The sequence below is a fragment of the Crocodylus porosus genome, unplaced genomic scaffold (assembly GCF_001723895.1).
Source record: "Crocodylus porosus isolate Cpor-Errol unplaced genomic scaffold, CroPor_comp1, whole genome shotgun sequence".
In the NCBI taxonomy this organism is placed as follows: Eukaryota; Metazoa; Chordata; order Crocodylia; family Crocodylidae; genus Crocodylus; species Crocodylus porosus.
Window position 1 is genome coordinate 74,178,998 of NW_017728948.1, and position 12,493 is coordinate 74,191,490.

The following is a 12,493-nucleotide window of genomic DNA, read 5'->3' on the forward strand; positions in this document are numbered from 1 at the left end:
GGTGGTTCAAGCACCTACATTGAACACCTTCAAGAGCAAATTGGATGCTTATCTTGCTGGGATCCTATGACCCCAGCTGACTTGCTGCCCTTTGGGCAGGGGGCTGGACCTGGTGATCTTCTGAGGTCCCTTCCAGCCCTAATGTCTATGAAATCTGTGAAATCTTCACTGGCTGGCAGGGACAAGCTTCTGAAATCTGGGACTGTCCCGGCCAGTCTGGGATGTATGGTCACCCTACACATAAGCATCCACACAGCTATGCTCAGTAGGCTATGCACTGAATAGAAAGCACGTGGAAATGACCCTACAATCAGAAGATAGGTACAGACACCAAGGACACTTCCCCACAAGTATACACATGCAGGAGTATGCGTTCCCTGTGGGACAAATAGTACTGGCACATATTTTTGTTGCTATTATTTGTCCCTGGGCATGCCCCTGCATGCACACTCTGGTGCACAGCAAATTACCCAGTGTCAAAAAACCCACTGTGTTGCAAACTAGCAGCGTGGTGAATGTATGGATATGCACTGCATGCAATTTGTGGCACTGCAAATTTGCAGTGCTACAAACCACATGTGTATGTTTGTGGGGACGTGCCCCGGTATATTCTAGGGGAAGAAAGCCATAGGAGCACCCCAAACTGAGGATAAAAGCTTAAGCTGAGGTTCATGTTATCCTATTCCTATCTGCTATACCAGCTAAACTAAACCTTGGAAGGAAGACTCTTAAAATAGGTGTAAATTTCCTCTGTATGTAGTATGGTAAAGCCCAAATATGACCATTGAAATAAGTTCCTCCTTCCACCTTGAATTATATGCAAAATGTACAGTTGAATCCTATTTATGAATAAAATATCCTTTGCTAAATAACTCATTGCTTTTCTAAATAAAAGGAGGCACTTCTAATAAATAGTACATCAGTCCTTCAGGCTGATGCATATGCATCTTGATAAATAATACATAATAATACTTATTATGTATTATTGCACTATTGCTTTAAAATATAACCTTGCTTTGCTAATCAAAATATGGAGAAAAGTAAAATTATAATATATGGCCTGGCACTTAAATAGTAAACACTGATTTTTACTTGAACATTTTTTTCCTAGATAAAAGGACTGTGTTATTTACTTAATTATTCTGTACTAGTGTGCATTAAATCAAATCTTCCCTCATACTCAATACAGACAACTTTGTAACTTCTTCTAGATCAGATGCAATTCAGAGAGATTACATTAATGGGATGACATTTCACTAGGGAACATAATTGGCAAGAATAGAGAGCTGGTTTCTTGGCCATTTACTTAGAGACTGCAAGAAAACCTCTTTAGTATGGATCACTTCACCTCCCCATGTAGGAGATCTGACTGGAAACTAAGTTCTAAAACCTGATGCCTAGCGTTTTGCCCAATATGAAAATATAATGACTACATTCTCCACAGCTCAGAGAGATCAGACTCCCCACCAGGCAAAATACATGTACATACATTCTGTTCCGGCTCTCTTTCCCGTAAGTTTCTATTGCAACATAATGACTAGCTGTTTGCAGGTAGTTAAATTCTAATTATGCACACCAGAAATGAGACAAGAGATGCATTCTTGAAAAATGTGAGTGAATACACTACAGAGATCTCTCAAGGTGGACACCCCTGCCTCATTAGCACTGTTGCTATTTAGATTGACTCAAGTGAGACATTTTTGAAAGTCAGGGTGACATGGTAAAGACACAAGTTTTTCTTTTGTTCAAAAACTATGGAATGTGACATGCGTTTCCAGGATCTGGCATTTCTGAGGGGAATATGGTGACTTGCATAGCTCCAACCATCTGCTCTGCTGATTCTTATTCCCAATTTTGCATGTAAGTCACTGTTTGTGTATATGACTGTTAATTTCCTCAACATACTGAAAAAAATCTTACTCCTAGAATATATGGAGGAGGGGACAATTTTTACATATGTGTTAGATACCCTATGCCATTTTACAATATCTATGCCAACAACTTGCAGTTGCAACACTGCCAATACTCACAACTATCCTGACGTCTTCCAAAGGAGGTTACCATAACTTTTTCAGAAAGAGGCAGAAACACAGGAAAAGAATCTTGCAATGGATTAGATGGCAACCTTTTATCTTCCACATTTCATTTACTTGGATTTGTCACATGAAAAAAAAGACATGAACGAGTGGTAAATTTGCTTCTTGTCTCTGCACAAATACATGTGATAGATGTATGTATAAATAATATGTATGTTGTATGTGAAGATGCCAACAGCAAGCAATCTTTTGTGTTGAAAATAGATTTGGCTATATCCCTATATATGCCAAATGGGTGGGGAAGCTTCCCATCACCCTTCTGCCTGCCCTGAGTCTGGAGGCTAGATCAGCCCTTGCTGTAGCTATAGCACTGTTACTTGCATCTAATACTCAAAGCCCTCATCTTCCAGAAAGACACTGTGCTCCAGTCCTGTTTCTCCCTCCACTCCAAATATGACTCCTTCTTCTTCCTGAGATACTTTGCATGGCTGGGAAAAGCAGGCGCAGTTTTGCATGGGACAAGGTGAGGATTTTGTTAGGCTGTAATGGAAAAATTCTTATGTGCATTGCCAATGCATATTTACTTCCATTAGTACAAAGAGGAGTCAGGAAGGTCTGAGGATGTGATCCCTAGTCTGGAAATCTTAAATGGTATTCCATAGGCCAAATAAATTTGCAAATATTTTGGGTTCAGTTTTATAACTTCCCTGGGTTTCTGTAAGTGTACTGCATGAACTGCTTACCAAAGGACAGCCAATCCAAAAGTACTTGCCCTCTCCTGACAGCAGGGGTGCTCCTGCATGAGACATTTACTGCACAGTAGACTAATTAGCTGTGCAATAAATGTCTCAGTGTCTACATGTGTGACCCTATTAGGCTAGAGTAAACCAATTTACTCCACAACAGGGTAGTACTTGTATTACCCTGCTGTGGAGTTTTTTACTCTGCGGTAGCACACATGTAGACACTGACCTGGCTGGCTGGGATATGAAGGCTCTTGACTGTGGGGGCTGTCTGCCAGCTAGCCCCATGCTGAAGCACCTTCAGTTCTAGTCAGCCGCTCCATAGCACATTGAGCCCCGGGCTGACAGGCTGACTCATTGGGCCCTCTGCCAGCTGGGGCTGCTCCAACCTGGCTCAACATGCTGCACTCCCAGGTGCATGTTCAAATGGCAATAAACTCTGGAGTTTATTGCTTCATATTAACTGCATGTGTAGATGTGCCCCAGGTAATGCAATTCATTACTAGAGACATGAAAGAAAAGTTGATTAATCTTACTGAATTTTACTGCACCGCTGTCATTATTAAACAATAGCTAAACATGTATTGTTGCCCTTTTGCCATATTCTGTTCAAGCTTCTGGTTCTCTTATAAGTCTTTCTACCTGCCCATATCTTGGCCCAAATTTTGTCCCCACACAGTTCCACTTCCAGACCAGGGAGCAGTTTCAAAATGACATACATTAGTAAAATATTTGCGGAAAGCCAAGAAACAGACATACCCAACTTACCCAACTTGCACAAACTCTGTCACTCACTAGGCGTCTTGGAGCACCAAACGTGAACTGTGACCAAAACCAGCCTTGCCAGAGCCATGTTCTATTTCCCCATTTAGCACAGAAAAGTGATCACATGTATACTGAAAAAGCATTTGCTGACTTATGAGTGCTACACCTTCATCCAAGCTACTTTCCTTACTTTTTTGTTTCTATTAACTATCTCACTTCAAGGCCTCTTCTAAAAATGCTTGCCCCTTCTAGTTAGGACAACATTCCTATCAACATTAGTCTGGTAATTTCATTATTCTCATTCATCTCTTACCTAAAATCCCACCTATTTTAAAGACTGTATGCTCTGTAGAACACATGCATCTTCTATTTCTACTGCTGATTGTAGCATTCTGCTGTATTACTCTGATTATCCTGGAAATAATCCTATTCCAATATTGGCCCTTGGTAAAATTCCAACAGCTTCATTAAGAGCACAGTTAGGCTTTGAAACCACATACTTTTTGGGCCATGGATTTTCTCCTTTGCTCTGTGTATTTTAGCTACTAGAATGTGCTGCACACATCTCTTTGGCACTACAAAATACTAAAAGTACTGCCACTATTTTATTTAAAATCATTCAGATGAAAACTTGAATTGTAAATTTTATTAGAGAGAGCATATGTAGATATCTAGTGATACATCTATATTACAAAGGCTGTGGTATGCAGGTGGGTGGATTATAATTAAAATTAATGATGCTACTTTAATTACAATGCTTTGGATGAGATCTCAGTCGTATGCGATTCAAACAAACACAAGAAGCAGCAAATACATCTTGTGAAACTGTAGTTACATGTAGGTTATTTTTAAGCTCATTTATTTATTAGCTAATTATTCACATTGTGTGTGAATCCATGGTAAACTATTTTAAGTGTCCAGTGATTAATGCCACTAAATGATTATGCAGCACAAATGGAAATATAGGCCCTATCCATAAGCACTAAATGAAATCATAATGATCAGCACTGGTGCAAACCAATACCTGATTAATTCATAAGGGATACTTAAATTGTTATACGTCATTTATAATTTAAACATTTCAATCATGAAACAAATACATGCATGCCCTTGGAATCTGATATATTCAATGCCTTGCATTTCTTTACAATAAACTTGTCTTCATTCATATACATATTATATACCTACATTATATATAAATGTCAATTAGATGACAACTGACCATTTAACTAAGGTTGTCTATTTCATCTTTTTCAAAAAATGGGTTACCAATAAGGCAACAGATTGCCAATTGAGCAAGTAAAGGAATTCATGTAGATGACAGAACATTTGTCAGCAGAAAATACATGTCAACAAGTAAACTGTTTTTGGTATTTTAAACATGTAAGGAGAAAGCCCTCAATTTTGTCTATTTTCTGTTTATGCCTAAGTTTACTGATGACTGTGGAATTGCACTGGAAGGGTGTAGAAACTTGCTGTGTGTTCTAAGAGTATAGAAAGCTACTAGGACTCATGAGGAGTACTGGGTTCCATTCATGGCTCTTCATTGCTCCGATCAGATGGTCAACTCTGTTTGCTTCTCCATGGTCTGTATTTATAAATGGGGACAATAGTGCCACACCTGGATAAATCTCCTTGCAATCCTCAGATGAAAGGTGGTATACTTATTTAAAATAGTAACATAGTTGGCCTAATTTTGTACTGACTGGGCGTGTCTAGATGAGACACTACCTTGCCATAGCAGTATGGTTGTTACTGTGCCATCATAGAATACTTCCTAAAGGAAGTACTAAACGATGGCACAGTAACAATGGCACTGTAGGGGCACATGTAGGCATTCCCACTGGGTGGAATTCATCCCTGGCCTTGACTCCAATGTAATTAGACCATTATTTTCCCTCATGAACACAAAACTCTTTGGCAATCTACCCTGACTCATTTTTATAAGGTAAGAGTCTGATCATTTTATCTCCCTCGTAATCTAGTGCCTGGCTCAAATAAGAGCTAAAAGAACTAGATTGTTTAAGAGGAGTTAGGTTGGTTATCACATTAAGTAGGCTTAGTTGAACTACTATGGGTTGGTTGGTTGCATAAAACCAAAGTGAAAGTTACATTTTCATACTCAAGTTTTGCCAGGAGTTTAGAGAGGATAAGAAATCAGTTTTGTTTTTTATTTTCCCACATTAAAGATTTTTTCAAACTATTGTGATATAGTGATAGGTAGACACTGCTTATGCTGCCACAGAACATCTACATTTTCTTCTGGTTTTACCCAATTCATAAGCAGATAAGCCAAATTGATTCCCCCTCCCCCCTTGCTCAGCTCACTTCCTTTTTCCTTTGCAAGGTCAATCTGAAAGGGCAAAGCAAAAAAAAGTACAACTGTGAAACAGCTAGAACATTTGAAGAAGTCTTCATAGTTATAGTTATATGTTGTTTTGTGTTACTAGCCTATAAATTGAGGGAGCACATCACACTAAGTAAGCAGATAAAAGGGCAAGCTCTGGTGTAGTTTTGTTACTTTTTATTACTGAATGACAGTAAGAAAACTTACTTAGTTGAAAAACAACTTGTAGTTGGCTTTGGCAATGCTGAGTCAGTGGAATTTCTGTCTTACACATTCACTTTAAACCTTTACGTCAAGTGAGTGCTTTAAGACCTTCACATATGCACATACAAGCTTATCTCATTTTACTAGACTGACTCTGAATCTGGCAAAAAGTTGCCACTGGTGTGTGCTAGCATATGTTCACCACCTTGTTTCTTGGGCTGATGCACCTGAATAGGGATCAGGTGAGTGGGGCCTATTCCCTTGGTTGCATGACAAGCCACATCTTTAGTGGACTTTGGTGCCCAAGTTTGATAATATTGTATCCATCTTCAGTCCCTGTAAAACTGTCAGGACATCTATATTTGTAAGGCACTGTCATCTTTGATTTAAGTCATAAAAAGTGACAGAGAGGAGGATGATCCACCCATTTTTTCATTAGTGTTTTTTCAGGGATTGAGTAGGGAGTAATAAGATTGGACTTAGTCACTTAAGCCTACTTAGGCACTTGATAGGTCAGGGCGGGCATTTATTTTGGGCAGAGGGCCACTTACTGAGTTTCGACAAGCCATCGAGGGCCACATGACAGGCAGCCCAGGGCAGATTAATATTAATTTTCTAAATTTTTTAGGGGCCCCATGGGCTGGATAGAAAGGCCTGGTGGGCTCCATCCAGCCCTGGGGCCACATTTTGCCCACCCCTGTAATAGGTAGAATAAGATCTGGCTCAGTGCACATTTACAGCATTGCAGGTGTTTTCAGCAGTGCTGGTAGCAATAAAACTTTTTTGTATAAACAATTCTCAGGATGGCTGTGAAATCAGACTTTATATATATTGCTATTCTTGTCCTTCCTTTGAGTTCCATTCTCATCTTGATGAGCAGCACATGATTTGTAACTTCACTTAGCGTTAATAGGAGTTATGATACACAACAAAGACAAAATATATGAAGCCCTTTATCTTCTGAACAGACTCCTGTTTTATTTTCTTCTCTCTTCAAACCATTTGTGACAAAATTGTGAGGCTGCTTGTAACCAGTTTTATGAAGCTATTTTTTAGCTATCCATTCTAATTCTTCCTTTTGAGAGCCTCAGAAGTCTAGTGGAACGAATGGCCAGTCAAACTATATTATATTTGATTTCTTATGAAAAAGAAGACTGGATTAAAGTGGAAGGCAAGGGCCAGACTAATACCTTACATTCAAAAGTGATACGTCAATAAGTTAACAAACTTTGTAGTGCCATAGTTTTATAATGAATGCCTATTAAATATTTTAGGGGTGTGACCACTCATCAATACCCCCTTTTTCAAGCATGGTGCAGTCTTTATGGTCCCTGCACAAGCCAGGTCTCTCTCCCAGCTTCGCTGCTTGACTTAGCTACCACATCTTGACATTTAGTGAGAAGATCACAAGAAGAGATTGAGTCTTGCTTGCAGGGCCACAGTACCTTTCACAACCAAGCTCCCCTTGGCTCCCTTGAACGCAGCTTTCTGAACCTATCCCTTTCAATATCATTGGGTTTGTGATCAGTCTTCTCAGGAATTGTTCCAATCCACAAACCCCACTCAGTCTCTGCTGGATCCTTCTCAGCACCAGCTTTTCTTTAGACCCACTGTGGTCTTTCTAGATTCACTTTCCCTAGACTGGCCTTCCTTCTAGCCTGCTTGTTCTTAGCCCGATTCTTATCCAAGCCAACCTATCCATACCACCTGTTGGACTCGCACTAATTTCACACTAATTTTCTTTTTAACCAACTTTAACTAACTTATATTGATTTATAATTTTATCTTCCATGTTGTTTTATTTAGCCATGTTAGTGCTCATTTTGTATGAATGTGGTATGCATATGATCAGGCAAGAAAGGAAATGGAAACTAAAGATGCAAACAGCAAGAAAGAAGATAAAAATATCACACCTGTGGAAAAATGGCTGAAGCTAAATCCAAAGGTCATCTCTAACCACAGAAGCTGAGCCATGCTCCAGCAGGAAGAAAACAAGTCATCACAGACATGCAGCTAACACCCCTGCTCTAACGAATAGGCAACAGATGTGCAGCTGCTATTATAAAATATGAGTGAGAATGAAAAGGCTCTGAGGGGAGACAACTTCTGTACAACAATGCGGCATCAGTATGCATCCGACAAACCCCCGACTTCCATGTGCCATGCGCCACTGCTCTGTTCTGGGCTGATGACCTCCAGGATGACTTTCTTCAGCAGGCAAGTGTCAGGCAATCTTGAAAGGTGGCCACCCCATCTTAGCTGTGCCAGTTTTGGTAGAGTAAGGATACTGGGGAGAGCTCACCTTCTGAGCTCCTCAGTGTCTGGAATCTTGTCCTGCCACTTGACCTTTACTATCTTTTGTAGGCAGCACAGGCGGAAGTGGTTTAGTTTCTTGGCATGATTCTGGTAGACAGTCCATGTTTCACAGACATAAAAGAGGGTTGGGAGAATGAGGGTTTTGTAAACATTCAATTCCTTTGACATTCTGATGCCTCTGTGGTCTCAGGCTGACTTAAGGAGTCTGCCGAAGGCCACACTGGCTTTTGCTAGCCTTGCGTTGACTCTGTCATCGACATGGACAGCGTGCTGCCTAGATAGGCAAACTTGTTGACCATTGACAATTGTTGGCCTCTAACTGAGATGTGTGGTTTCTGGGGTGTTGTGCCAGGTGCATGTTGAAACATCACTTCAGTCTTCTTTGTATTGATAATGAGTTCGAAGTTGTCGCAGGCTGATGAGAATAGGTCCATGGACCTTTGCATTTCAGCTTGTGAGTCCGCACATTATGCACAGTCATCAGTGAAGAGGAAGTTGCGAAGCAAGGCTGTCTGGACTTTGGAGCTCACTCAGAGCCTATGAGGGTTGACAATATTTCCATTGTAATGGTACCTGATCCCCATATCAAGGTCATCATCTTGGAAGGCATCTGACAGCATGGCAGAGAATACCATGCTGAAGAGAGTAGGTACAAGCACACAGCCCTGCTTGACACCATTTATGACCAGAAAGGGGTCAGAGCATTCACCATTTCATTCAGTTTCACTGCCTTCCAGTCATATGGTATTGACTAATGCACATTTGAAATAGTTCTAGAATGGGAGGCAAAGCTGTTACTCTGGACCACATAGCAGCTATTACATTCTAATGGGTGTGCACAAACTGGGCCCAATACAGATAGCTAAAAACAGGCAACTGATTTAATCCAGGTTGGACTAGTCTGAGATATGATTTGCATAAAAATAAGAATGGGGATGGGAGGGGGTGGTTGTTTATGCATGAGGCTTAAATGGCAAAGTGTTATTTCAGATGCTTCACAGGTACTTAGTGAGGGACCATGGTTTATATGTCTGTAAGGTCTGAGGTTTGCTGTGGCACAAAATGCTCCAATCTGAAGCAAACCGGTTGTCTGTTTTTAGCAAATGTAGCAAAACAGAAAGGATGTGGACAAATTGGAGAGAGTTCAGCAGAGTGCCACAAAAATGGCTAGGGGTGTTGGCACGACTGTCCACCAGATTGTGCTTAGGAATCATTAAAGCACAATTAACCCTTAAGTGGAACATGAAATACAGACAACTCAGTGTCCTAAAATCAACGTGTCACTTAAATGCAGACAACTCAGTGTCTTAAAATCAGTCTTGGACTACTCGGTGTCTTAAAATCAAAGTCTAACTTTATTAGTACTACAAGTATTATCTTAGCAGTTTCTATATTCAGAGAGACTAAAACATTCAGTACAATAATCTCACCCAATCCCTGATGTTACTTTGCTCAATAGAAAAGATGGCCACTCAGTTCCTGGAAGAAAAGGGTACGTCGTGGGCTGGGCTGGTCCAGACAGGTGTTGAAGGTGGATTTATGATGACAATGAACTTTCTTGCTCCCCTTCTTATGCTTTTCTTCAGCTTCACTCCTTTGATGACTCTTCACTTTCAGGTTAGCCTCTCTGCAGTCAGCATACTCTCCATCTTTTATCCTCTCAGCATATTCCTTTGTCTAACAGACCCATTACAAGCACACCTCTTAATTTGGCCTTTTTCCGGTGTCTTACTTTGGCATTGTCCATTGGTCTCCCTTATCACCTTTCATTGATATATCCAGTCCTTGAATCCCTCTTATTCAGCTGGTTAGTGTGAAGTTCAGTTAATTGGAGGAGCTGGTAACAAGGTCATTGCTATGTTATGTTAAAAGAACTTCTCACTGTGATAAAAAAGATATAAAGAGCACCTGTGAGCTCTACAAAAACAACTTAAAGCCAGCTAATAATAAAACCAAAAAGTTAATAAGGACAAAACTTAAGCAATGATTAAATAAGGTAAAATATAAACAATACTATAAGCAGGTACAACTTCAAAGCATTAAAAATAACCCTCTAACAAGGGGGTTGGGGGACATGACTTCTGCAGAGAGGTTGAGGGCGCTGGGCTTATTTAGTCTGCAGAAGAGAAGACTAAGGAGGGATGTAATAGCAGCCTTCAACTACCTGAAGGGTGGTAACAAAGAGGGTGGAGCTAGACTGTTCTCAGTGAGCGCATCTACATGAGGTATTTACTACAGATGCCTAATTAGATCCTCAGTAAAGTCTCAGCATCTATCCTTGTGGCCCTATTAGGCCGTAGTAAACTAATAAATGCTGCTGTAGGTTAGTACCTGTAAATATACGCACTATCCTACAGTAGTGTTTAGTGCACTGCAGTGCACATGTAGATGCCGATGCAGCTGGCTTGGGGCATGAGGGTGATTCAGTGCAGGTACTGTCTACTGGCTAGCCTTGCAGTAGAGCACCTGCCTGCCTCAGACAGCCGCTCAACAGCAGCACTGGGCTGACAGGTTGACCCCCTGGGCCATCTGTCAGCTGGGGATGCGCCGACCTGGCTCATCGTGCTGCGGTCCTGGGCGTACGTATAAATGCGATGCCTGGGAGCAATAAACTCCGGTGTGAACTGCACTGGAGTATATTGAGTTACATTAATAGTACAGGTAGATGCACCCAGTGATGGAAGATGACAATAAGGTGCAATGGTCTCAAGTTGTAGCAAAGGAAGTTTAGGTTAGATATTAGGAAAAAGTTTCTCACTAGGAGAGTAGTAAAGCACTGGAACAGGTTACCCAGAGAAGTGGTGGAATCTCTATCCTTGGAGGTTTTTAAGACCCAGGTAGACAAAGCCTTGGCTGGGATGATCTAGTTGGAGATGATCCTACTTTGAGCAGGGGGTTGGACTAGATGCTTCCTAAGGTCTCTGCCAACCCTATTTTTCTACAATTCTATGATTCTAAGACTGACAGGATACAGAGAAACTCTGACCACTCCTCCTTTCCCTATCTAAAATAAGGGCCTTGTTACACCTTCTGCTGTGAGTGCACAAATGTTGATCTGTGTTAGTGTTATTGTAGTTTGGAGCAGTCACAACCTTAGTCTAGAAACCTTCTCTGACTGTTCCCCACTTGCCCATCTGAGACTTTCCACTAGAGGCCCAGCAAGCAGGAGTTATAGCTGTGAACTGCCACTAGAAGGCTAGTGAGCCAGGAGAGGCTTCTATCCCTGCTTTACATGCAGGGGTATGAGAGACATCCTGGGATACTGGAGGATTTCAGATTGGGTGGCACATCTGTTAGGAGTGACCACACCTTTATGGAATAGGAGTTTGGTAGTCCTGACCAGAGATAATCCTTCCCTGGAGTGGTGTACCTTTGAGCCACATAACTACTTAGAACCACTTTAAAGTGTTAATGTGCGAACTGTCTAGGGGTTAAGAGGTCCAGGAGCCACCCAAAATTTCCATGTAACAAAGCCGTAGGAGAGATCATGCTAGAATATTGATCTTAACATTGAAGAGAAGATACCTCTAGTTTTACAGAGACTGAGAAAAATGTACAGTCTCACAATATGTTCATCACATTACTTTGCTCCTTCAAATGCTTGCTACTTGGTCTAGCACTTCCTAGTAATAAAGAAAATGCTCTGTAAGTATTTGCAAGATCAGACTCATAGTAAAATGCTCAACTGCAGCATGCAGTTAAAATGGCTCTCTCAATTTATAGCAGATCATAAAAATATTTCAGAGTTTTTCTATGCTGGCTCTGGCTTCAGGGCTCAGGAAGGGATTAATTCTGCACTAGTTAAACTAGCATAATAGTGCTGCTTTTTTATAAATTACATTGGGCCCTAAAATTCTGATAACTTGTTCTTGCAATGCATTTGTAGTGACAGCAGCATAAGAAGACTCCATCTTTGTGACAACAGTTATAATACAAATAGAAAATAGCATTTAATGAATTCCGTTCTAAGACTTTAGTCTTATGGCTTTGTTCACATGTCATAAAGAAAGGACGTACTGTCATTTGGGAATATTTTAAACTGCACAGTGCTTGTGATAAAGAAACAAAAATGTTCCTAGATT

At 40.7% G+C, this 12,493-nt stretch overlaps 1 long non-coding RNA gene across 1 annotated transcript; it reads left to right on the forward strand.

Moving 5' to 3' along the window:
• The first annotated feature begins 4,066 nt into the window (after window positions 1–4,066).
• LOC109321902 lies at window positions 4,067–11,737 on the forward strand. The gene is made up of 3 exons (XR_002104205.1): window positions 4,067–4,077; window positions 7,370–7,373; window positions 11,650–11,737. It is a non-coding gene; the product is annotated as an uncharacterized LOC109321902 (long non-coding RNA).
• The last annotated feature ends 756 nt before the right edge of the window (window positions 11,738–12,493 follow it).